Raw genomic sequence first — 27646 nt, 5'->3', positions numbered from 1 at the left:
CACTTAGGTTATTTATGAGCAAGATACATATCTATGTGAATCCCTAGAGAAATTAATTTACATTGGTAGGTCTAAAAAGAGAGGGAGATGATAGACAGATTGCTTACATTGGAACAGAGGACACTTGACCTTGAGAACCAGGTACAACGAACATGCAAACATTTTCCACGAGGTAGAAACAACTCCAAAAGCAGACTGAAGGAGTAAGCAAGTGGGGGAACCTTATAATGGTAGAGTTAAGGCAATATGCTAGGAGGTAGGAGATGGAAGGGAAAGTTCATGATCTTCTGAAAGAAAAGTGATTTGAGTCTGCAGGGACTAGACAGTGGGGAAAAGGGCCCCTTCCATCCATGTTTTGTGTGGGGCCCACTCCACAGATGCACTCATAAAATACTGGTGGGACAGGGCCTGGACATCGAGACTAGTTGAGATTACTCAGCATGTGGAGGCCTACAGTGTTCTTTTATTTGTTGGACTTCTCATTATGGCCAAGAAATAAAGAATAATGTGTGAGTCCATACCTCTATGGTATATGGCTTAGGTATGTAGAAAATTACTGGATGAAAGTGGGGTAGCTAGTTTAGACACTTCTACCTTTAGGATGGCAGCTCAGTGGGAGGTTTAAGGATTTAATTTTTGGCCTTTAGCATATAAAATCTTTTGTGGAGCCTATGTATCGAATATAAAGGCAGACCCAATGACTTAACAACCTACACGTTACTCCAACTTTCTTGCTCTGAGCCAAGTAGGGTGAAGTTTAAATTTGCTACATGTAATCATCATTATACTAAATTTGAGTCATTTGTGCACATATTAAAGAAAGGAAAAACAAGTATTGATAGCCCCAGTGGTAACTAGATGTAAAAGCAAAAACCTTGGGCAACTGATGAAAGACATGGCTGTGGATATAACATGGGAAGAAATACACACCGAACTGTAAGAAGAAATATCCTAGTTGATTGGTTCCTAATGTAGTAAAACAATTCACCCTGGGACTTGTAAAATAACTGTGAGAGCTTAAAGTGATTCAAACTGGCAGTTCCAGCACAGTCCCAGAGGACACGATGCAATAGCCATGTTTAAAACCTATTGCTGAGTTCCTAGGAAAGCCAAGGAGCCAGCGCAGAGCCACCACAGGGGTTAGGACATGGGGGCAGGATGTGCACTGGGGCTGGGGAGGGACTGTCTCTCCTCTTAACCTCTCTTAGCATCATTTATGGGAAGAGTTAAGAAACTTTGTCTCCAGGACGCCCAGCATTGCTGCTTCCTCTGGCCTCTCAGGACCCTTGTACTACTCTTGTGCTTTAAAATTTCTTCCATGTGCAGCTGCACTGGAAACCCCTGCAGTGTTTTCAGTATGGGAACTGTTCTTCAAAAGGCCCAAAACATTCAAAATGGAGAGCCCTTTCTGCAGGTTTACGCCTGAGGTATCCCAGGAATAACTCATCCCAGCTGTCTTCACAGTTGCTTGAAGGACCATGCACTGGGTCTTCATGGAGGGCTTACTGCAAGTTTTTCAGGACAGTTCCTCTCACCTATGGCAGACAAATGTGGAACGAAGTCTGAAAGCCACCCCCCTGTGAATCGGATAGACTTGATGGTCTGTCTGCAAGGTTGCTGAGGATCACAGGATGAGTGCACCTGTGTGATCAGATCTCTGCCTGCTGATTAATTAGTAAGGCTGTGGTGTGTCGTCCCATCAAACCATGTGTCTCTGTTGAGTTTCCCCAACACTCCTCACAGACCTCACTTCATTTCTGCGTTGTCTCTGGGTCTCATGAGCCTGGAATGCTCCCCAGGATGCACAGACACAGTGATGGCTTTGCTCTGGTACGACTGCCTGGCCTGCAGGCCATGTGGACACTGCCAAGTCCCCCACTTCGCTGCACGTCACGCAATGGGGCTGCATGGTACGACATAGAGCTTCTGTACAGCCCTTTTCTTTCACTGAACTGTATTAAGAAAACTACTAAGCACCATGGGATAACATGTCAGAACCTGACTCTGAAAGCACCCCACAGTTATTCAGGGAATTATAATAGCTTTGTCAGGTCAGGGTCTGAAAGCTGTTAAGTCTGACATCATTTGATCATCCGAAGTTATGTAATGCTGGTATTATTTTTTATTGCATAGCCTGTTTTCCTCTGCTCAGGTGGAAGCTCTTTGCTCCTTACCTCCGAGAAAGGGTTATTTGTGCCACTGCTAGTCTGTGTGGGCAGAGCTTGTGCCTACCTTCTCATATTCATGGCCCTTGCAGTGATAGTCCTGGGGGACACATGACCTTCATTGAAGGAGCAGTGATAAGTAGCCAGCAGTGGCATCATTTTCAAGCAGCTGTGCTACTTGCGAATGCATGCCTGACCTCAGACTTGTGTAATTAAGTAGAAAACTGAGCTGACCACGCAGCACAGCTGCCCCTGTCTGTTCCCCGGTTCTTTGGATACTCATGCACCAAATAAATCAGCTGAGAGTGAACAGAGAGAGACTTTTGTCCCTTGTTTCCATACTCACTGGACAATGCCGTCTGAGAGGTATGGGACAGATAGTGAAACAGGGAATATAGCTAATACAGCAGTCAGGATTATAACCAAACTACAGCTCCAATTTGGTTAGCGAGGATATTGCAGTATTACACAGCTTTGCAGCAGAAGTTTCAGGATCAGTTTTTCAGTGATCCTGGAGGTTTTTTCCAGTACATACCATAATGCTATAGCTTCCTTGCTACCAGTGTGTGACCTGGTTAGCGTAAAGCTTGCTTGGTTACAGCTGCCTGAGCTGTGGTCATGTTTCCTAACTGTATTTCAGACGTAGCCAGAGGAAGAAGGCAGTTATGAGAACCTACACCTCTAAGGAGTAGCTCCATGACATGAGAACTCCCCTGGTTATTCACCATGTGGTAGTTTCCTCCAGCTCTGCTCAGACCTGTGCCAGGAGGCGCACACTAGCTCCAGCTTTGAGACGACACAGGGCACAGAGGTGTGTCAAAACACATGGGGCAGCACACGTGGAGGAAGAGCTAACGCTGATGCAACAGTTTCCTGCACTTTCATTCTCACCAAGACAAATGTTATTTTTCCAGCAATATAAGGCTATCAGTTGCAGAATTACCAAAAGAATAACAGTTCCTTGTGTTTAGTGATGGAGATGTCTACACAGGGTGCAATGTAGTACTTGTAATTACAGCTTGCATGCTGCCACACTTCCTAATATGTTCTGTGGAACTGGGCTTACAAAAACACCAGCAAGACCCAACCAATTATCAGGAAAGCGATCAAAGTCTTTTTCACGTGGAATGGCAAGCAAAGAAGACATGTTTCATCAAGGCCAGTTCCAGCCTCTTTGTTTTACTTTCATCATTGAAATTGCAGTATTTGTGCAGTCCTCACTGCACGTGAACAGAGGCCGCTACCACCCAAAGGCACGCCGTGCACCTTGTGAATGACTGGGGATGGGTGAGGACTCCCCCAGCCCTTTGGTTCCCAGAAAAGGAAGGGCATTTCTCCTCCATCAGATAGGTTTCTTGAACATAAAAGGCCAGGCCACTGTCCTGTCCTGCTGCTAGTGCAATGCCTGGGGCAAAGCCGTGCCAGGTTTAACTGGTAGATTGTAGATGACAGTGAGTGCTTCATCAGTTCTATTCCTGAGCAACTTCAGCTCATTCTTACTGACACCTCATTTTGAGAAAGTCTCTTCACCTTATCCTCCCGAAAAAAAAGGCTCCAGGCTGGAAGCCTCGGTGAGGGAAAGCGGACACAAAGCTTTCCAGCTGTGTTCTCACCTTCTCTGAGCAGTCAGTGGTGCATACCACAGTCAGCTACCAGCCCCTGTGATGCTCTGGCAGACTCTGCCATTGATGGGTTTGGGGAATTTTTCATGTCAGGTTTTACTCCTTATACGAGTAAGTGGCTTCTCTGGATCTCTCTTAGCTTGGATTGTTACGGCTTCGCCATTAGCTTGCCAGAGCTCATGATCACTTCTTTCCATGTCTGGACACAGTTTTATGAGGCTGGGACAGAGAGGTAATTGAGACACACCTTCACCTACCCACCCCTCCTTGCACTCTCCTCACAGATAAGGTTCACATCAGTTTCTACCACTTCTCAAATGCAGGCAGTGGCCTACGCAGCCATGTATATCATCATGCAGCCGTCTGTATCATCAAGCCATGTGCCTGCACACAGATTTTGAGGGCTGCAGAACAGCACTGTGATATGTGAGAAAGGCACCAGAAGGTAAGAAGCAGCTTTCGGAGCCACGCCATCTCGCTTGTCTCTGCCATGCACCATTCACACACAAAGGGGTCATGGTGGCTTTTCCAGCCAGACGGGCCCTTTTATGCTTTACTGCTGAAAATGTGTGAAAAGCCCCATTCCACAGCCAGCCAGCAGCAGAGGCCTTTGACCCCAGGCTCCAGGCTCTGCCTCTCCAGAGGAGCCTTGCCTAGACCTGCCACGTTGGCAATCTGACAGCCAGTGGTTTGGACCTGGCTAGGCCACCTATGCAGTCTTGCCTGCCTCTGTTTTATTTAGCCTTAAGAAGCCTACATGTTATCTTAAAGCTGAAGAAACCTTTTTCATACATGTCTTTGTGGTTGTTTTTTTACAGCAGAATGACCAAGCCAACAAAGGTTAGGCATCCTCATGCAGAGAAGGAGACGAGATCTCCAAGGTCTCCATGAGGCACTGATAGTTCAAGTTTTGTCCATGGAGAATCAGGTGCTCTCATCAGGAGGTGCTGGTGTGGTCCCTGTGTTGGCTACCATTGCAGCTGTCAGTGTCACAGTAGGGAGCAGTCTCACATTGGGTGCAGAAGACCTGGAAGAGCGAGTCTTCCTGCTCCATTGGTTGCTTAGCCAGGCAATGGTGATCCAGACTCCCTGCAGACACAGTGTGAAGGCTTCAAGGCATGTTTGACAGTGGAGGGCAAAAGCACTCAGTTCATCCTGCAGGACCCTCCTGTGCATGGATGTGCTTTGCACCTCAGCAACCATTGAAAAGTGCAAGTGGCTTAAGGGGCCTGGCTATTATTGTATGACCAGGTGTGGCCCAGTCACATTTTGCTCATGCAGATTTTTTTTTGTATTTTTTTCTGATATTGCATGTGGTTGATGTGGCTGGCACCTGAGGGAAAGCAAATACATCCTGCTGTTGTTGGAAGACTCCCAGGCAGGGAAAGACGTGTACATCATAGGTGTTCCCGTTGTGTTTCTCCACCAGTAGTCCCACAAAATGGAAAAATGACAGCCCTTCTAAATGGCATGGCATGGCATGCCATGGCCAGTCAGGGAACATGGATGACACACAGGTACAGGAATCCTGTTAGCTGTTTCCTTTATTTAAAGAGTCTGTGCTGGATGAGTGCCCACACTGCCTTGTTTGATGTGCAGCACTCACAGGAATGGGTGCAGAATAAGGCTACAGATCTTGACCATCAGCAAGGCCACATCCCATGGTTGCCACAAGAGTGGTGCAAGACCCAATAGATGCATAGATGCCAAGGGTTGTGTGGTAGAGCTGTGCTAAGGTGCATCCCCCACCGTGTGACATCTGGCTGCAGGCAGCCTGATGCTGAGGGGCTGTGGGAAGGCATACAGCCTGCCCTCCTCATCCCATGCAAGGAAAGACCACTGGTATGCTACTTCCTCTCACTGATCCTCCAGATAAGGATCATTAAGTAGCATCTTCCCCTGAAGGTTTGCCCATTCTCAAGCAGATGCTCCTAAAGAACTGGAAAATTCCAAGGCAAAGCCTCGATAGCTCATTTCCCTGCCAGGGACATTACTGGTGTCCTGGCTTAAAACTGGTTTATCTTCCTGGCAATGGAGCACAAACTGTTAATGCTCTGAGACAGTTCTGAGTTTCCTAAAAATTGATCTTCATCAACTTTATCTGGAAGAATTATGATTAATACTGTTTTACTATTTTCAGTTTAATCTGCATTTCTCATCTTTGTTAGAAATTGTGGTCCTGATTCCCTCACTGGCAAACCCACAGAGCAATTGTTCTGTTTTCGATGGAGTTGCGTTAGCAGTCTGCAACCAAGAGCAGGTTTTGGCTCTTCAAACCAATTCTACAGTTGCTTCATGTATCCCCCCTCAGTGCTATAAATATTGGTGCTATTTAAGGCTAATGGTGCTTTTCTGTATAAGCCTAGCCCCATCGGAAGTTTCTTGCCCATATTGGGATAAGTAACAAAGGACAAATACGATCTTTCCCCCCCCCCCCCCCCCTTTAAGTTGTTAAACTTCAACAATAATAAAGGTATTATGTGGAGTCATCTCAAAAATATATCCCATATATCATTCTGAGATAAAGATCTTTGTCTGAGACTTTGTCTGAAAAGGATAATGTTTCACTCCTGGCGCCTGTGAGTCTACTCTTTCTAGCTTAATACATATTTGTTATACAGTTACTAGACCTGGCTAGGTACAATGCCCAAAAATCAGTTTGCACTTTTTGCCAATTAACAAAGCTTATCAGATCGTTGCTTCTTCTCTACCTGCTGAATGCTAACCAAAACACTGGAAAGTAGTGGAGATGATAGGAAAGTGCTTGTGTCCCTAGGTGTAACCCATGAGGGTGTAAGTTGTGGTGGAGCACAGAATGGATTGCAGTCAGAGAGCACTTAGCATACACTTTAAAATACCCACACAGTTGTTTTCTTTGGTGGAAATTAGGGGAACAGAAATTAGGATATGCCTGTATGTTGCAGGAGGAGCGTGTAAGTCCAGTCCCTGCAGAAACTATAGGTCTGTTGAAATTCTCCTTGAAACTTTGTTGAGTTCCAGGAATAATTTAAAACCCCAAGCTCCAGCGTTCAGACAACACTGAAACATCGCTCAATGTGTTTTGGATAAAAACTATTTGGGTGTTTTCATTTATATTTAGGCATTCTCAATTCAGTGTTTAAGATGCAAGTATGTACCTGTGTATATACAAAATATAAAGGATGAAAGTGGAGCAAGAAACCATAGGACTCTTAAATGCCTAACACAAGGCAGGGTGCTCAAGGAGGGTCCCCCAGGTTTTGTTCCTGCAGCTTCACCTCCTGACACGCCCCTAGTAGCCACCCCATTTTTGATGGTGCAGCAGGTTGCAGCAAGGGATGCTCCTTCAGGGCCGGGGGGTTCCGATGGGTGCTGCTGACAGCCAGCCCCCACATAGCTACTAGATCAACCCCATCTCACAAGATCCGAGTCTTGCTAGAGAAATTAATTTGCTCCTTCTCCCTGACCCCCTGACCTCTGCCCTGTGTCTGTGGTGTGGTTTGCCTCTAATCTTTAGCTAGATCCAAGAATCATAAATATCTAAAGTAAAAATATAGAACCCTTTAAAGCAGTTAAATGTGATTTACGGAAGCTACATTAAATATAGTAGCAGATTTCACAAGTTAAAAAAGTACCAGAGGCTTATCATGTATAAAATGTTTTATTTGGTGAATAGTTTCCCAAATTAATGGCTTTAATAAACTCTTTATAAACTAGAGTGCTTATCTCCTGTATGCTGAGGGCCAGATGGTACCATCAGATTTATACTGCAGATTTCTGCAATTTGGCTTCATTACTGTGGCAGACAGCAGTTTCCATACCTCACAGAGGTATGTTCTCATCTTCCAGAAATGGTGGAGCTCTGGAGCCATGTGACTCCCCTGTTTGCATTGGAAGGATCCTCCATAGGGGTGTGATTTGAGCAGGAGGGGGTGGAACAAGCCAAAAAAATTAAGCTGCATGATAGCACTAGAAAAAGCAGATCTGGAGGAAAAATTGAGCTTAGGTTAGTGCTGACCTTAGCTTGGAAAATCATATGCTCTCCAACATCCACATCTATACAGCCACTAGGGAGCTGCCTGGTTACATGTGATTTTATCCATCTGTTATTTAAATCACAGATCCAAACTCAAACCCTGGAGCTTGCAGAAACGATGTGGATCGGTGTCATCCCATGGATACTTTTTTCTATAAAATGCTGAAGGAACTGGATCAGGAAATTTTCCAGGCAGGATGACACTCCTGACTCCCCCAGTCCACTGTCTCTAGAACTGGGGTGATGAATACTTGTCCATTCCTCTCTCTGCCCCAAAAAGCAGCTGACTGCTGTTGTGGTGCTGCTTCTTCAAGGGTAATTCACTTCCTTGCTCCTGCAGTGATGTCCAGAGGTCTTGACTTGAGATATTTCACTTTCTATGGTATCCCATGGTAAGAATTTCTAAAAATCTGGAAATTTCAACTGACTTAACTGCAGCAGGGAATCCCTCATGTTATTTTACTTTTTTGTTTTCCCTTCTATCTCTTTCCACCTGTATTGTTTGTGGTTTGAGTAATAGTGAGACAGGGAAAGAAGGGTGACTTACCTGGTTTCAAATGACCTATTGAAGGTAAATAACTAGTCAAGTGTCTTCTTATCTTTCTCTGGGTTCCTTGTATTTTTTTCTGCTTGACTTTCTTATAATTTTTCTTTTCCAAAGCCATCAAATGACTGATTTGTGCACTTGCTAGCCAAATGCTGGAAAACAAAACATTTTATTCATATTTTATTTGGGGGTTTTGGGGTGTTATGCATACTAATTCTTATTACATTTACATAAATTGAAAAGCAATTGAAGCATTTCTAAACTTTATGTTCAGTTTCAGAAAAATGTGGAAAGTATGCTTTTTGTTTCATAGTTAACACACCAGTGATTTTATTCCCACCAGATTTACAATTTGGCTAATTGAAATTCCCATTATTCAGTGAATAAAAAACCTATTCAGCTCTAAAATGTAGCCTAGCCACTGTAACAGAAGTAGCAGGCTCAAATCAGATGCTGTGGGTTTGCTTGTGGGGGTCTGAGTGTGAGATCTTGACAGATGAGGTTCCCTGAAGACCAGGAGAAGGAGAACATCCTGCAGGGCAGGCTGGAAAGGCATGATCTGGACTGCAGAAATGTCACCCAGAAGCCAAGTTTTTTATAAGAGAGGGTGTAGAGAGAAATTCTGAAGAAAAGGGAACTGGAACATGGACATCGGGATGACTAGAGGCCTTGGTGTGTGTCACTGGCTGATGTGTTGAGGTTGCAGATGTGTAACCATAGCCTTGGTCCACCTGGGAACCCCCTTACCAAGTGCTGTGGTAGAAGGAATCTGCATTGGGCTTGATAAGCTGATGTCCTTATGAAATGAAAACTCACCCCCAGCTATGCTTAGCCCAGAGGGAAGTTGTGCTGACCCATGATGGTTCCGAGCAAGGCACCTCTAGGCTGAGGATCCCCCAGACTGCACCTCTACGTCATTCTGCAGCCAAGCAAAGAGCTGTACGTGACCGGCGCTTGCCCAGATGTGATAATGGGGTGATGGGGTGCTGCTTGGGCAGAGATACCACAGGCTAAGTATGGTCTCCTGGTTCCTGGTCTGGTCCTGCGAGGTTTTATCTGCCATGGTTAGCAAGAAAACCCTGAGAGCACTTTAGTAATGGAGAATACCTCTTTTATTTCTTCTATTTCCAGAGAGAAAATGACTGTGTATTTTCTCTTCATCATCTAAGTAAAACACAACCCTCTTTTAAGTCTTCCTCATGCATTTCTAGTTGTGGTGGCAATGTGGGAAAACATTTCCCTGTGAAAGGTGGTTTGCAGAGGCACCATTCCAGCCTCCCGCAGCACCCAGTGGGGTATGACTGTCCCAGGCCATTTCAGCACAGCCACACAGGTGCCACATCTGATGGTTTGGACTTCCTATGCAGGCGGATAGCACAGCTAAGGAGAAATTTGCTGTGGGGCCTGCTGCCTGCTGATGGCTAGGTTGGCTTCTGAGTTGGAGACTCAGGCCTGGCTGCATGGCACTGCATGTTATTAGGAGCTATCACTGCAGCTGAAATTGGCAAACAGTGAATCACACAAATCTCGTGGAAGGTTTAATGCATGTTGGAAAATAGTATTTCCTACCCAGCTGGAAAAGAAATCCATCTTTCTGCAGCTTTTCTTCTCTTGCCCAATTTCAACAACAGAAGCGATAAAACATTTGCAATCACTCAAGAGTGTGCAGTTTGTTTTCCAGTTAAGTCCAGCTTGCTGCATATTATAGCAGGTACTGGATGCAGAGACATTACCACCTCAGAGCAGGTAGAAGGCAAAATATCATACAAAATCATGTGTTGTGCGAAGATGGTGATGGAGGAGAGGCTATTCCTTGTAAAAGCTCAAGAAGAGGGGGATGCCCAATGACTAACAAATGTGGATTTAGAACAAACATAATGGGGAAGTGTCTCTTCTTGAAAAATGGGCTGTGGAAACCATCGTTACCAAATGTTGTGTAGACCAAAGTGGATATAGTGGGAATAATCTTTCAAAAAATATATATTTTTTTAAAACACTTTTTAAGGTCCTTCAGCTGCTGTTGAATGCAGTGAGACAATGATAATCTTTAAAGCAAGAAGTCTCTACACAGCAGAAACTGAGAAGGTAATACCAGGCATATAGCTGCTCTAGTTTGGTGCTGTTCCTTACATGTGTTCGCAAAGCACCTGCTGTAGCCCACCCTGGAGATGGGTTACTGAGCAGAATGGCCCCTGTACTAACCCAAGATGGCTGCTGTGATGTTGCAGACATTACAACTATATTAATACAAGTGTAAAAAACACCCCAATTACCTTGACTTGTGTGTTTTGGTTGAAGGAACATTCCAGCTACATGGGAAATGGCATCTCTGCGCTGTGTTTGTAACAACGTAAAAGAGGGTAGATGGTGCTCAGAGAACACTGAAGGACAGACTTCAGCTCCCTTGAGTGTATAGGTCAGCCTACACTTAGTGATACTTACAGGCTGGATTAACAACATTAACCACTAAAATCCTGTGTTTATTCAGGAAGGATAACACTGAGAAGACCCACAAGAACTTCTGCGTGGTACCCTACTTGCACACTGCTAGAGCTTCACCCATTTTCACTGGCCATTCACCGGGTGCTGTGCAGGCACTTTGGAGGAGCAGACAGGCAGCCAGCTGGGAAGCAAGCCACACACCAGCCGGTCACATCCTCTGGTGACACTTGGGGGAATGCCAGCCAATGAACTTGCTGTGAAAGTTTTGCTTTAAGGCTATTATTCACTACTTCATCTGTAGCAACAGCACTTCTGTACGTGATGTCCTCCATGTCATTGCCAGTCCTCTGAGTCATCAGCTCATGAAGGAAATAATTTTGTTTTCTTTTGGCTTTCAGCTGAGCATCCAGCATAAGCACTTTCTTCTGGTCCACCTGGCCTCATCTCAGCTTTATTTAAATTTTTCCCAGGAGCTTGTTAAAATATTGCTTATGTTTTCTTGTTTCATGTTTGTATAGGTGATGGGGAGGAGAAATTTCCTGTTTATGCCTTTTGAAAAAAAAAATGCTTGAAGAATCGTGGAAGTGTTTAAATAAATTTCTTAAGCTTTCATGCAGCCAAAAGAGAACCACAGTGACAGTGTATTAAAAAAAAACAACACTCCCCACTCCCCAAAACCCAGTTTGAAGGGAAGGAGAACACTTGTGTATCTGTTCAAAGGCTTATGATTTTGCTGGCCTCACCCTGTTGGTCCCACAGCCGCATCATATATGACTGCTGCTTTTGATGTTGAATATATTGCCAGAGTAATTTTCAATCAGTCCCAGACCAGAGATATTTACAAATAAAAACTGTTTTTGTAAGCAGTTGCATGGCTGTGTAATTGTCAGGTGCTTCTAGTGTAAATGTTGATCCCAAAGAGGGGCAGGGAAAGGAAATAAAACAAGGCTCAAGTGTGCTTTGCTGCAGTGTGAAGTAGGATCGTAAAACAAAGGAAGCCCCACCTTGGATTTTGCTTATGGGGACTTGATCAAATGTTTGGGCTATTTTGTCAGGAGTTAAATTGTTCATGAATCATTCAAAAACAGAAGATGAAAACCAGTGGAGTTTCAGGGAAGTGTTTGGTGTGTGTTTGTTTCACTTGTGTCCAGCGAATTGTGAGTTTCAGTGTTGTCCTGAATTAGAGGGGTTTTCAAGCATATGTTTGAAATCTTGCTAACTTGAAACCTGAATAAGTGATGCCTTTTCAGCAAATTCAGTAAAGACAAAACTTCTTTCTCGACTATTGCCTGTAACTCTTAACACTATTTTCAATGCCCTAAAATAAATACAGACAATCTGGCCTCAGAGTTCAGTCTCATATTTCAAAAATATTTTGGTGGTAAAACAGCTTTTTCTTTGTGTTTTTCTTTTTGAATGCAATAGTAAATGCTTGAGAACTGGGACAAAAGTTAGTCCTTGCACCATCCTGTCTATCACCGCTTCTTCCAGAGTTACAGAGAAAGAAGAGATTAGAGTTTAAAAATATTGGTGTGCTGTCACTCAGCTTGTTTTTGTTGGCCTGACAAACCACCAGCTGCTGCAGTTTGTTGCTGTTTCACAGGCATCTCCTGAGGTATTTAAACAAGGTTTTCAGTAATTCAGCACCATTGCCCTTCTTAAATTATATGGCATCTTTTAGAAGTGACAGCATCCTCAGGATGTGGCAGGCAGCACCTGCAGAAATGGCTAATGAACCACCTTGTCCGCCAGCAAACATCCCCAGCGATGTGCCCTGGCTGCTACAGGGTGTGCTTGTGCTTGTTCTTGGTCAGAGTGCCGCTTGTGGGACTTTGTTGGTCTTTGTGATAGTTTCATATAGAAGATTCATAGGCAGCAGTGATGGGTCATGTTTGATTCTGGATTTTCTGGAAGCCTATGAGGTACCAGGGGGTCTCAGTCAGAATGGAGGCAGCAACTGAGGACAGAGGGAGGACTGGAGGAGAGGCAGGAACCACAGTCATGGCTTGAAGTAGATGGGAGAGCAAGAACAGCAATCAGGTGTCCAGGGCGTCTACTGTGTAAGTCAGGGGCTGGCAACAGGGCTGGAACCGTGTCAGGAAGCTGAGCAGGCATCAGGAACTGCAATGGGCTCAGGAAACAACACTGGCCTCATGAGTCCTGCAAATGGCTGCAGGGAAGGGGCACACTGTGTCATGGCAGCATCCATCAGTGGGGAGTGTCCAACATTCAGGCTGGTTTGTGATCTCCTGGAGACCTGCTGTGGCTTGTTGGCCAGTGGCAGCTCCCTTGCCTGGCTGCTGCTTAGCAGGGGCTGTCAATAGCCAGGCAGTGTCCTGGCTTAAGATCCCTGATACACATCATGCTGTGCAAGTATCTCCATGAAACTACATGCGATGATCTGAACAACAAATAACTTGAGAGAGATATGATTTCCCCATTTCCTTAATAATAAGTACAATGATTGAGAAGTAGAGTGCTTCAGTTTGGAAAATCGTGCCTTCACTTACCTGGTTAAGATAAGAATAATGGTGGAGACAGATAACACTAGAAATTGCTTGGTCAGGGAACAGCTGTTTTTTGGAGCTGGTCTTGGACTGTCTTTGTGGATGCAATCTAATGTCCCAGTCCAGGGACCACATGAAAAGTGTTCAGGTAGATCCCAAACTTGGAGTCTCGGCCTTCTTCCTTTGCTTTAGAAGGAAGTTTCCTGATCTCAGTGCTTCCAGGTGCTTCACCGGGCTGGCTGTCGGTAGCTGGCATGTTGAGTGCACCGCAGTTGCAGCAGCCCAGAGCCAGCTACGGGCTGCCAGCCTGAAAAGCAGGCTGGAGTAGCCAGAGACACGCTCCCGGCTGCTGCAGTTAGTCCTGCCATCCAATTTACATTTACCTTGGGTGTGCCTACCTCACTCAACTGTGCACACCCCTCGTTTCCTGCTGTGCTTCAGTTCCCGAACACAAAAGGAACAAATGGCAGAAGGATGGCTCTGTGCAAGTGGTCACATTTAGTCTGATTGAAGCAAGCCTGTGTGTGGTGGTGCTTAGGGCAGTGAGGCAACATGTCCAAATTGACAGTGGCTTATGATTTTAAAGTTAAGCATGTGCGTGAGTGTTTTGCCAAGCTGGAGCCCCATGCCAAGAGCTGGGAAGCCAACGTCTGGCAGTGAGACAGCAAAAGCCTTAAATGACTTTGGCTGTTTTACCACACTACAGTTGGGCCTAGGAAAGTTTGCTCTTCGCACCTGGTAGTTGAAATAATTACCCTATCTCTTGCAAAAACATAATAGGTGCATTGTTTGACTTGTGAAGAACAGCTACAAAGTGCAATTGCTGAACTGAGATGTCAGCATAAGAGAATAAAAGTACTGAGGTGAAGGCTTTGATGTGGCAAAGGACAGTGGCCCAGACAGCAAGCATCACACTCCATACACTTTCGGCTTCTGAAGATTCTCCTTAAGTTGCGAATCCCTTTCTTAAATGCAAATCTGCAATTAAATGCACTTTGTTCCATTGTTGCCTGGTGAAGCTGAAAATCAAAATGCAAAACCAGGTTGCCCTTCTACAAACGCACCTTGTCACCAAATGTAGGGATTCAACAGCAGCAACTTCTGAGGCTCCAGAAGATGAAATGCTTATCAGGTGTGTTTTATCTAAAACTTGCAATTCATTTGCCAGGCACAAACAAAACAATGATGAAAACAAAGCTCTTTTTTCTCACCCTTCCCCTTTCCCAACCCTGGGGTGTTACAAAATAGAAGAAAGGCACTTTGCCACCCCTTGCTCTGATGGTTATGATGTTTGTGTGGCAGCATCTACAGCAGAATTGAGGATTTGCTGTACTGAGCGCTCTGCAAATCTAGCCAGATTCTTCCCTAGAAGATTTATGGTCTCTGGACTATAGTAAGCAAACCTACACCTCTTAATGAAAACTTTTTCTTTCTCAAAAATTGGCTGTAGTTCAGTGGGTACAAACCCTGCATGGAGGTTCACCTAATTATTTAAATTCACTGGTAAACTCATGAATACAGTCTTCCTGGTTCTAAGCCAGGCTCTAAAAAGATCTGTCTACTTGAAGATTTTCTTCTACATCTTTCAGTCACTTTTTAAAGTGTCCTTTCAGTTTAATTAATGTTGCCTTCTCAGCATATTAAACCTCAAAAAAAGACTGAAGTCAAAGGGATCAGATCAAGAGTACAGTCAAGCAACATGGTAAGGGTGTAACAGCTTCTTGGTTTGTCAAAGGTCCTCTGACATTTCTGTGAGCATTAAAGCCAGCAACAAAGTGGTAAGGATTGTTAACATGCATATCGAGAGTCACGTGTTTCCCAAAGTCCTCCACTTGACCCCTGGCACTGAGTCTCCAGCCTCTTTTGCAATGTAGCCACATGCACCTGAAATACTGCACGAGCACTTGCTATGCCAGCAGACACCTGGGTGCTAGCAGTGTATCTGATCATACTCAGCCCTGCACTGGAATCAAAGGTTTACTTCAGTTATGCAGCTCTTACAAACCAACTGTGTTTTCAACACCTTAGCAACTAATCTGTGCACCAACAAGTGAGCCTGCAGGTTAATAATGGCCAGACAATCACCAGGTTTTGAAACAGGAGAGGATTTAGAAAGACAGTTCTGACAAGTATCCTGGTGAGGTAAGGAATTCAAGACAGTTGTGAGCTATAAATATTCATCTCTGAATTGCTCAGGATAGCTGGTTAAACGATGATCTGAGAATCTGCTCTCTGGGAAAACCCTCCATGGAGGAAAGCTCCTTCAGAAGCCAAGTGGCATCACAGGGTGCTTTTCACACACGTCAGCAGATTCACACTGCACACATATTAGAGTTTTCATTATATATATCTGAGAAGATAAAAAGTCAGTTCAGAACTGCATTTTTCCCAGCTGGTAAGGGAAATAAAACTATTGACTGGTCTGTCAGCAACTGTTTTTAAAAAGCATATGAGCATATGCTCACATCTAACAGCCTGTTTGTAAAAGCCTAGGACTATCACTGTGCCAATTCAGTTTAACCTCTGAACAACCTGGGTCCAAATTCCGCCTAATGATCACTTCATTTAAATCACCAGGCATTGCCAAACTCTGTGCATTAGAAATATGTCTGGTGTGGGATGGGCTTTGTGCAGGTAGCTCTTCAGCAGCTGAGGTGCTCTGGCTCATGCACAGCAGCTGGCTCACAAGGGTGAGCAAAGCTCAAGCTCTACCCAGCTGTCCCACGGCACCCAACCCCAGCAATGGCACCTCAGCCCTGGAAAGGACACCCCAGCCCTGGCAATGGCACCCCTACCAAAGCAGCAGAAAGGAGAGAGGAAATAAGGCCTGTATCAAATACCATTTGGGTGGGTAAAAGAGTAGGAGGGTGGCAGGGAAAGAGCAAATGTTAAAGCAAAAATTACTACCAACAAAGATAGTAACAAAGATAGCACAGTTTAACCACAGAATCCACAGTACATAGCTACTAAGCCTACCCCAATTATAACCACAAAATACAGAATCTTTAACCACAGTCATCAGATGATACGACCAATATTCAACACAAGGATCTACAGAGAAGAGCTCGAACGCTGGAAAACAATTTCAGGAACATTCATTTTTGACGTTTGAAAACATCCGTTCAGAGCAGTGCCTCACCACCACGTGCTGTGGAGCTATCTTGTTCTCAGCAAAGGCTGTAGCAGATGCATTTCTGGCCCGTGATGCTGACAGAAGGGAGCAAACCCTGCTGCACCAGGTTGCACGCTTGCGGCACTGCAGTGTAAGCAATGTGTGCCCTGCCATAGTGTTCCCCCTGAAAGGCGAACACTCAGCCCATGAGGGAATACATGTGCTTCAGGTAGCCATCTGGTCAGAAATGAGGCCTTAAATGTGCAGAACTGGCCTCACATAAGTCCCTCTAGTTTTTTCTAGTCCCTGTTGGAGACTCCAAGGTGAGTAGGCCCTGAATGGGCTTCATTCATGTTTCAGGCTTTGGATCAGGAATTCAGCTCACAGGCTCCCCTTGCCCCACTGTACACCTTCGCTCCTGCTGCGTCCTTGGCTAAACGCAGCTCGGTAGCACACCGCTCTCCTCCCAGCTCCAGGGCAGACCTCTCCACCCTCTCCCTGCACTGGTTTTGTGCTGCAATTTTTGGCTACGCAGCTCTATGCAAACTGATGTTCCTCAGGAACAGAAGGTCTGTTGTGCTCAATGACAGTCAGTGTAAATATTTTAAATAGTAATGGGAAGCTTTTCATAGTCTTCAAAGCACTGACCTAAAATCTCCAGCTGCAGATCTCATGTGGTTTGTATTAGAACATGATGATACTGCAAGTTGGAATATAAGGCTAGCTCTAGCAATAAAAGGAAACAGTTTCCACCTATTTAAACTCACCGCATCTTCTTACAGATTATCATTGTTCGTGAGGGATTTCTGGAACTCTTGGTAAAGAGATCTGGGCCTCTAATAACCTTTTCTTAACCAAAGAAGACAGTTTCTGAAGTTAAAAAAAATCCATTACTCACTCTGTTCCTCTGACACTTGAAATGCCAGCTATTGCTTTGGGTTTTCATTTTTCTTTGCATGATTTGTTCTTCTCTGCGTCAGAGCCGAAGACAAGATCCCTAAATATTCTGCAGGAAAAAGCTGAGAAATAATTGTTGTCAAATAACCCCATCCACCAGACTGGAAAGTTTACATCAGAGTTTGAGCAGCTACAACTTCAGGATAACCTGAGAGATAACTTACATGTTTGATAAAGAGTGTACTGAACAACTGAAGCTAACTGTCTTTACCTATTCTAAACCAGCCATGTTTCATATAACAAATCAATAATGCATGTTTCCCCTCTCTCTTAGTCCTTTGCCTCAGTTTCTGTGACCTGCTGCCAAAAGTGTTTTAAAAGGATGAAAGATTCTTTGTAAGTTAAGAACTATTAATGAGAACTGGAAATGGGCTAGAACAAAAATATGTCTTCAGACGCTTTGAAGAAAAAGTCATCATGGTGGGAGATCCAAATTAAAAACACACCTTCCTCAGGGGCACAGGCAGCACAGATCTGAATGAGGTGGGTGGAGAAATGCATATATCTCAACACACATCATACAACATGGAAAATTGTGTTTTGCTGGCCAATGCAAATGAGAGGAATGGATGGGGTGCTGCAGCACCTTCTCAGTCCTTTCTAAAACATGCATATGGTCCATTCAGTCCACAATAAATACATGGCTATTCCTGCAGCTGAACAGCACAGAGGCTGTAAATTTACAAATATAGTTCAAGCTCACAGGGATATGCCCTCGGTGGGTTCAGGAGCTTAGGACCTCTTTCACAAGGGTAGTCCTCTTCCAAAGGGGCATTTGCCTCTGTTACATATAGGTGAATCCTAAGGACTGTATCTGAGAAAATATGTTTTATGAATCATTTATGTGTTTCTCCTCTGGGACTATAAATTTCAAGTAGCTGGATGTGATTGCTTGAAGTCTTTTTGGCACTTCTGCCTACTGAGAAAGTGCCAGAGCAGAGTTTACAAAACGTGCACCTCAGGAGGAAGTCCTCTCTTCATGTTTTAGGGAGTAGTGATTTTACCACAGACTAGAGCTGGCCCTAGTGATCTGGTAGCCATATGGTGAGCTGTCTGCTCAGGGCTCACTTTAGTCTGCAGCAACCTTGAAGCAAAGAGAGAAGGTCAGTGCTCTTATCGTGAAAGTAAACCTGTTCTCCATACCATCTGATATGAAACTTGCATAGACTGATGAGTTCAGAAAAGAACAATATCTCATTATTGTGTACAAACTAATTTATATCTTGCATGAGTCCTTCTTTTGGGCGATCTGCTCTAGCTCTCCTGAGCTGAAGAGAGAGGAACCATTTTAAATGTGAAGACAGTCCAAAGAAATCTTCTAGGAGCAAATACCAGGTAACGTGCCCTCAAAGAAAGCTGCCACCTCACTTCATCTGGAATGTCCTCCAGTCAGATTAGGAGGCCAGCTGGGTCTCCAAGACGACTCTGTAGCATGTGACGCAATTCCTTCTCAAGGTCACTGTGATGCCCTCACTTACCAAATACTCCACTTCTGCAGGGATCACCTCCTCTGCACCACTCCTGTGGGCTGTTTTGTGGCTGCTGAGATGCCAATGGGAGAAGATGTGGAGAGGATGCGCTGGGTGCCCAGCATGGGGTTAACACAGCCTAGCAGAACTAGCTGCAATGACCAAGTTTCTTTTCAGCTCTGTGTCCCTAGAAAGCCTCTGCCTCTAACCTTTTTATCACACTTTCCCTCACTGGAAATGGAAAAAATAAGGAAGATTCTCCATTCCTCATTTCAACAAGAAAAGAGTATCCAAGTATTCAAAGGTGGTATTTTATCCTGTACATGACCCATCTGGGATCATGAATTATGGTAAAAATCACCCAAAAAATCCTCTCTCAGACCTTGCAGCCTGATTTCTTGGCCAAAGTGCTCAAAACAACATAAGCATAAGCACCCAAACTCACACTTGCTTCTCTTTATTTTCCTAAGGAAAGGGGAGAATCCATCTCTCCAAGCGTGGCCATGGCCTTGCTGAGTCATATACAGCTGCGCAAGTGGATGTAAGCTGAGCGTCAGACCCCGCCACTGAAACTGGATGCCCTTTTTGCACAGGTGCAAATGACTGAACGGGGGATGCATGTGGCGAAGAGTCAGCCGGAGAGACCCCGCTCCCTCTCCCCGCCGCAGCTGCTGCTTGCTGTAGCATGTTCAGGACTAGTGCTGCTTTCTGGAAGCCAAAACCTGAGACTGTGGCTGTTTGTGTTTGCAAGTGGGGCTGGAAGGTAATGAAAGTGAGTGTTAATGCAGTCTTTTACCTCAGCAGAGGTCAGCAAGTGTCCAGGCTGAGCACCTTTGAAGTAAAACACAGTGCAAAGGTACTTCTTACCCCAACACAATCACTGGACTCTGGCTCTAGCTATGACCAGAGTGAATTCTATCTATTTTCACACAGAATGATTTAACCGTGTGTACAAATAGGTGCATATACATAAAGGAAAATTAGTTGAATGGCCTCTTCTTTGTTATAGAACACTTGTACTCACAGCAATGGCCATCCAATTTAATACAACAGACACAGCTGCTTATTGCTACTGTCCATTTCAGCATTCAAAAGCTGGGACTTGGGGTGAAAAATACAGGACGACTCACTAAAAGACTTAAATTTCATATGCTTAAAAAAATGTCTCTCTTGTTTTAACACTGGATCTGCTTTTGCTGTGTTGGTAAGACAGTAGTGTCTGGAGACATCTGTTGCTATGTTTATACTAGCAAGTAACTTGGTACAGTAGGAGCATATCAGCAGACAGAGCATTTGGTGCTGAGTCACATATTCACAATGTGCAGTTTGGGGGGTTTACTTTGAATTAAACTGGGTCTGGTTCTCAGGACCAAGCACCCCCATTGTGTATGTAGCTTAAAGCTTTCTGCAGGACTCGTCTGGGGTTCAGCCTCTCATGACTCATCATGAATTAGGGCACATTTGGTGCACACCTGAGGCACAGCTTCCAGGTTAGTTTCCTCTGAAAAGAGTCCAGTTTAAATGTGTTAAAACAGTCCCATGAACTGAAACAATGTGCATTAAGTGGCAGGGTAACTGAGAAACTTGCTTAAAAACACCCTGCTGCCCTGAACCAAAAAGCTAATGTATATGCAGGCAGTGGAGATCAGACCTGGTTGTGCTACCTGTGTGCACAGTAGCTGCCCAGCAAGTTCATAGCCTGGATAGGTACGATGAAGCGCAGGAGAAAAGTGAGACTCCAACAAGGTGAATGTCCTGCCTGAGGTCATGCATATTTTCAAAAATTTTATCCATGTGAGCCTGTGTCTCTGAGTCAGCCCAGCCAGGACCCTGTTGAACATCCAGTTACTAGTGCTTGGGAAGGAGTGGTGAATGGGCCCCCTTTCGCACTGAGGATCCCACACATGGTCAATGCTCTTTTAACTGAACAGAGGGTAACAAATATTTCTGTAGCATGTCTTTGCAATAATGGTGCCACAACCTGTCAGGTTTTATTCTATTTTGAAGCAGTGCAATACTTTGTGGCTGGTCGACACAAGCCTCAAGCCATACCTAAGTGACCTCCTTCAAAAAATGAAATTAGAATCAGCATTTGTTCGGCATGAGGCTGGCATACAGCAAATGTGGCCCTGGGCGAAATGAAAGCCATATTTCAGCTGTAGTATAGTCCTCATTAAATGTTTGTCTTGGTTTTTTGTGGGGTTTTTTTTGTTGTTTTGTTTTTTAGTTGGCTTTTTTTGTGAACACATGGGTTACGGGAAAGGTCACAAATCCTAATTGTTACTATTTTGATGGACAACTCACTCTCCTTTGTCTTGTGAGCTCTTCAGGTTTATCTATATGATCAAAGCCATTCTTTACGAATATCCTCGCTATTTCATAGAAATTGATTTCTTTCCATAGAGTTGCTGCGTTCATTGCCGTTGAGGACTTCCCTGCTAAAGCTAGGCAGAGAAGTGACACTGCTTTTCTTTGAGTGGAGTAATACAAATGAATGCAAGGCATCTCTGGCTTTGTGGGAAGAGCTAGTGGTAAGAGCTGCAGCAAGAAATGGGGAGCTGAGAATCAGGTTGGTGTAGTTGACTGGAAATTTTCCAGGGTTGTTAACTGACAATTTGGTTGGTAGTTGCAGGGTGAAGTCCTGCTACAGCCGTGGGGTGCTGCTGTATTTATTTTTCCACATTCGGGCACTCTCTGCTCTTACCACTCTGCTTTACCACCTGGTTCTTCAGCTGTGTTCCCATTAACTTGATATGAGAGTGTAGTTGAATAGCCTGACCCATATGACTCTCTGATACTCATTTTATTAAGAGGATGAACAACTCTTTTTGAATGGCCTTTATATTCCCTTCAGGCAGCTCTGTCACCCAGATTTATTCCAGTGAGGTGATTTAATGTTTACCTCCCTCAACACAGTTCCTTCATCTCGTGAAAAGTCAGACGTTACCATTCAAAAGCACCAGCTGCCTTCTATGCCATTCAGTGCTATTCTGTGTGTGCTCCTGCCCATACTCTCCAGCTACTGCCAAAGGCATTGCCTTGTGCTCATTGCTGTTTTGGTAACGGAGTGTTCTTGGGTTGGTGCAGATGGAGATTGTGAAGGCAATACTTATTTCCCAAATGTCTTATCATTAGCCAGGAAGGAACCATCACCTTACTTATATCATCAGTCTTTCTGGTTTTAGGCTCTCCTTCACTGAGAAGGAAAAGTTGATGAATTCTGCTGGTGGAATTGTCCACTTGCCTCCTGTGGTACACAGCCACAGACTTTGTGCCAGAACACGGGAAAAAAAAATAGGCAAATATCCATTAGGAGGGGAATTTCTGCCTCCTGTCTTCTGGTGGGAAGATGAATGCTCTTCCATGCCCAACTCCCAGTTCCCACTTTTGGAACACTGCTCCAAAGTGTTCCCAGCTGCCATTCTAGCTCACAGCACATGACCAAGTTCTCAGAGGAAAGCCTGGCTTCATTTCTACATGTTAAAAAAGCAAGGTTTGTACTATTTCTGTACATCAACGTTGAGGTCTGACCATGATAAACCTCTCTACCCTCACTGGTTTTCTTACTTTCTCTCTTTTTTCTCTTTACCTCACCATGGGTGTGTTGGACTGTTGTGGCCATTACTAATGTAGGCAATGATTGTGAAACAACGAAGAGGCAAGAGTAATGCTGCTGTGTTAAGCATTCAGTGCTAAAGCATAGCATTTTAGTAAATAGAAAAAGAAGGAAAAAACAGGCTCAGAGTGAGATATTTATCTTCTCCTCCTCCCCCTTGCACCTGTTCCCCCCAACCCTCCTTTGTTGGCTTAAGAAAAACCGAACGTTTTTCCCATAATGTGTGGGCAACTGCAGTGCACCTGAGTTTCTGCGGGGGTTGAGGGGGGCAGGGGCAGAAAGGAGAAAGTGAACAAATAAGAACTGCAGCCAGGGTGGTTTTCAGTGTGGTGCTCACCACTCATTTTAGTCAGGCTCTGTATGGAACCTGGTGCCGGTCTCTGGTGCTTTATTTTTGTTTCTTTGCTCACTGACAGTGACCAGCAGTGGCAATGCAGAAACAGCACTGCCTCAACCCTAAAGCTTGGAGACCTGCAGCTTCAACAGCTGATCTCCATCCAGCCACTTCGTGCCCTGCCTTCCTCTCCTACCCCACCCAGGCCAAGCCAGGTTTAACCGCCCCTGGCACAGCATGCCAGGGTGGCAGTGGGCTAGTTGGCAGTCCTTGCAGAAAAAAGTGGGGGCAGACAGGCGGGGAAAACCTGTCTGCAGCCCAGTTGTACACAGACATTAACAGCAACGCCAGTGATGCTCCCTCCACAGCAGCAGCTTGGAGGAAGGCAGGCTGGGCAGGCAGAGGTGCCAGTTGGGTCAGTGTCTGACTGACAGGCATGCTCCTGGCACCCATGGCTGGGGGTGTCAGCTGGCAGTGGGATTTGTAAGAGGGCGGTTGGTTGGGGTTTTTTTCCCATTGATGATAAGTGTGAGTGGGAACAGCTGCTGGCTGCTTGAAATAATAGCGGAGGCACTGGGATCTTGAGATGTTCAAGTCAACACAAGTTGGCCCTGAGAGTTTTGAGCTCTGGCTTAACGTGTAAAATTATCCTTCAGCCGCAGGAAGCTGATCACCCATGCCAGTAAGTGAAGTTCAGCGGAGGTGAGGTGACTCATGCGATCACTTCAGAGTCTGCCTGGTTCCTGAAAAGATGGTTTCTTCTCCTTCTCCTCACCCAGGTTGGCCAGGACAGACAAATGTTTTTTTACAACTGCTGCTTCCTCACAGCTGCTGCTCAGTATTTCTTGAGGTGGTGCAGCAGCCCTGGCCCGAGGGGAAAGAGAAAGTCTCTCACCTGCTAAAGGCAAACACGAAACACACGAACCGCGCCACTCCCCGTGGCAGGTCTGGGGACAACAGCTGCTTTTTCCTGCCACCCAGAAAATTTACAGAGCCCAAGCACAAATCTTCCCTGCTACAACCATGCATGGCCCCACTGCCATGACACCACCACTCTGAACGCCAGCGGGTGCCACGCAGATGCTCCTGCTGCTTGGGGACATTTGGGCTCCAGCTGTATCAGGGAGGCTCCACTGATTCACGCTGGCTGGGGACCAGGTGCCAAATGAGAAAAAACTCTTGTTGTGCCACTCTCGTTATTCAGGATTTTTGAATTGGTTATTAGTGGTGATTCGCATTCATTCAAGAAAAGGCATGAATAATTTTTATATGTTGCTGGTTTTGCTAGTAATGATGTAAGGTGATTACAAATTAAAGAGATGAGAGGAAGAACGTTACGGTCTCTGTAACCAGTTTCACTCTTTCCCAGGACTAATTAGTCAGCTTCCTTTAGAATTTTGTGGGAGTTTTTAATGTGTCAGAAAAGAAAGTGTGAAATAGTTCTAAAAATCAGAGAATATGATGATAAAATCCTAGACTGGCAAGAAGAGATGAAGATGTCTAATGCCTAATGGAGCACTTAGGTGAAGATATAAGAGGTGTCTAAAGCACAGACTAAGATTAGCATTTTTCCCTCTTACATACTGATGTCTGATGGAAGAAAAGATATGTGTGGATCTTAGGCAGCCTTCTCTCGTACTAATTGGGCTAAGCTGGAGAACGCCTTGCGTGTTACACATTAGCTTATATCTTTGAAGGGACCTATTAGTGCTATAAGTACAGTTTGACTTTGGTGTAAAGTACAAAAGCTTCTGTGCTGGCAGTAGGTAAACAGAATTTGCAGTGTAGCTGTGTAAAAAGCTCGCAAGTGCTGTGGTGAGTGGAATATCTGAAACACCTTCCCCAAGTGCTGGGGCAGGTGAGCCAGAAGCGAGGTGAGCATCCCTGATGTACGAAGGAGTGCCTTGGGCATAGAGTTTCTTTCTTTATGCTAGTGGCTTTCATCCCCAGTGCACGGTAATATGACCTTTTCTCTCCACTGACAGCCAGAAACAGTACCCCAGCAAACCAGGAGGGACACAAGGATGCCTACCTGTGCAAGGCAGCTCTCCTTGCTTTCAACAAATGTGCTCCAGCACAGCAGGTTCCTAGTTGGGGAACAAATAGGAATATCCTGCTAGCTGGAAGTTCTTGGACCTTGAGGGATGGAGGTACGTATTTGTAGAAACATCATCTTGTGTCAGGAATGTGCCAGCTTTGGTCAAGCTTTACCTGGGAGAAGACCTCCCAGATCCAGGGAAGACACTCAGATGCAAAGGCATTGCACAGGGCTGACTGCCTGGGCAGGTGGTGCACCCACTCCTTCAGGTTGTGGGAGGTGCAGGGTGAGACAGCCTGATTCATCCTGAGTCAGACCAGGAGCTAGAGCATGGGCCCTCCAGGGCCAAGTGGGTATTGTTGGTTCCTGGTTTCTTTTTTGGTTTTACTATTTCTCTCCTCTTTCTCCCTGCTATCCTCCAGCTGCTCTCTCCTTCCTTGCACCCCAAAAGCACTTAGTCTCTTTCTAATATAGAAACTTTCTCCTAAAGCCTGGCCAGCAGAAACAGATTACGTGATTAGGCAAGAGGAGCTCTGGATTTGTGTCCCGTCTCCAGCTTGCAGGGAAGAAGCCAGGAAGTTATTCAACGAGCCTGTCCTCCCTTTGCTAAGATAATCTATCCCTCGGGCTTAGCTGCCCAGCTCTGGTGATGCTGGCACATCATGGTGGAGATGAAGAGCTTTATTTACCACTGCCTGAGAAATAAATAGCCAGCACTGGTTTCTCCCCTGCAAACAAGAAACTTGAAAACAAGGGCAGTAAAATGCCAGCGGTTGTCCCTTTCCCAGGCTGCAGTATTGTGCAAGGAGGCTCTTCTCTGATGCAGAGCAATTGCCTGGATCAGCCTCTCTGCTGCACATCCCTGCCTGAAGCAAAACCCCTTTGAGTCAATGGGAAGTCTCCCTTACGCGTTCGGTGCCGGAGCATGCAGGCAGCTGACCTCACTCCCCGTGGCTCCCGCATTTATATTAAACTCTTCCTTGGGATTTTGAGATTACCAAACACACTGTTTCAACAGAACAAGGATTTTCAACATATCCTGCCCAGAGGACTCAAGTTTACCTTCCCATGGGGACTTTTTTTCTCGTACTGGGAGAAGCAGCAATCCATTACGTTTGAGTTGGGAAACATTGCTTAGCCATTGCTGTAGCCCATCAAATATTTAACAATGCACAGGCACTCCAAGAGGCATTCTTACTTCTTTTTGTTTTTTCCTGATATTCAAAGACTGAACACCAATTTGTCCCCTGCCTAATCTGTCCCCTCTGGTTTCAGCATTCTCTTTCCTCTCTTGTTTTCAAGTTTTTCAGATCTCTGTTTATATTTGTGGAAAACATGAAGTTAACATCAAACTAAGAGTGAAAATTAAAACAATCTTTGTTGTGAATATTTATATTTGTTCAGGGAGTTTCCTATAGATGCCAACACTATCACAGTAAAAGCTACTTGCTTTCTTAGATTTGTACAACTTCTCATCAATTTATATTAAAAAATGCTTTGTTCCTGCTAGACTGCCTTCCATGTAAACTATACAAGATTTTAATGAAATTACTTTAAACCCTGGGCTTAAGTGAACCTTATGGGTCTTTCCACTCATTTCTCTTTTGTTGTAAATTACTTAATGTTAGACCTGCTCCAAAGGTTTTCCCAGCTTTCCAGCCATAGAAATCCTGTTACATCTTCAAACTGGACAGCTTTGTCTGCTTTGTCAAAGGCCTGGTTTGTTTAGGACTGCTTTGAATTTAGAAAGCCAACTATTCCTCTTGTTTTTACCACTTTGAAGGAAAACATTATTAATCCTTATGTTAGTCCATTTACGTGCAGCTCTTGTTTTTTGGAAAAGATTTGCTAACTTTTTTTCTGACTTCTGGCTTATGTATCAAGACATGAGAAGAATTTTTTCTACTAATATACAGAATATTTTTTAGAAGCAAAATTAATGGTTTGATTTTTCTTTTTAGAATTTAGTAGTCATCAAAAATACTATTTTATGTCTAATGCCATGAAGACATCATTACACAACAACTTGCATGATGGGAGGGATTTACAACCCATTGGTCTATTAATGATGCTAAATGAACACTCCCTTTTAAACTTGTATTTATCTTCTAATAGATATATTGATTTAAAGAAGCCCCAAGCCTTCCTTCTTCATTTTTCTCTACCCTCATGTTCCCAAATAATCATTAAAATGCATTGTGGTTTAATATGCCTGTAAATCATGCCACTATATACAGACTAGCTAATGTGCTTTTTGTATGACTAGATGTTGCTGGTCTTACACTTTCAGAAAGGTCTGGTGCTACACTTGCCTGGACCCCAGGCAAGGTCTCTTCCTCCACATTGCTTGGCATGCACTTCTACCCTGGTGATGCTTGGAAGGCCTTGTATCCATGCCAGCCCTAATTTCACATCTGTATTTTCCTCAACTCTTACATGCCTCCCCGAGGTAAGATGTAATGCTCTTATCTTTTCTTTTGTGCCAAATCTCAAATCACAAAAAGTACTGATTCAGGCTTCTGTGACTCAGAGAGGGAGGCAGAGCGCTGCAGACCAGGGATGGGGCAATGGTTTGGACCATGCTCTCTAGGGAAAGAGGTTTCTGCTCCAGACTGAAATGTTATGTTATGTTAAAAGGGATATAATATGCAGGCAGAAGTGGAACATCTCTATTTTGGCACAGGTAATGATCCTGGCAGGGGAAAGAAGGTAGGCAAAATAAGAGAACCGGATTCCAAAAATCTGCTGTGCTGTCCTTTTTTTTTTTTCTTAGTCTATGCATATGAAACTTTTTCTCTGTTAATTTTAGGTCTTAATCTTTG

At 44.6% G+C, this 27646-nt stretch overlaps 1 long non-coding RNA gene across 1 annotated transcript in view; it reads left to right on the top strand.

The window, feature by feature from the left end:
* Positions 1-319: 319 nt before the first annotated feature.
* Positions 320-27646, top strand: part of LOC308058656 — an 86105-nt gene continuing 58778 nt past the window's right edge. The window contains exons 1-2 of the long non-coding RNA XR_013925928.1: positions 320-8194; positions 10838-27646. The exon at positions 10838-27646 is cut by the window's right edge and continues 58778 nt beyond it. This is a non-coding gene — a long non-coding RNA (uncharacterized lncRNA). The remainder of the gene's footprint in view (positions 8195-10837) is intronic.

The sequence above is a fragment of the Falco punctatus genome (genome assembly GCF_963210335.1).
Source record: "Falco punctatus genome assembly, chromosome: 2".
NCBI lineage: Eukaryota > Metazoa > Chordata > Aves > Falconiformes > Falconidae > Falco > Falco punctatus.
This window is presented reverse-complemented; position numbering and strand designations above follow the sequence as displayed.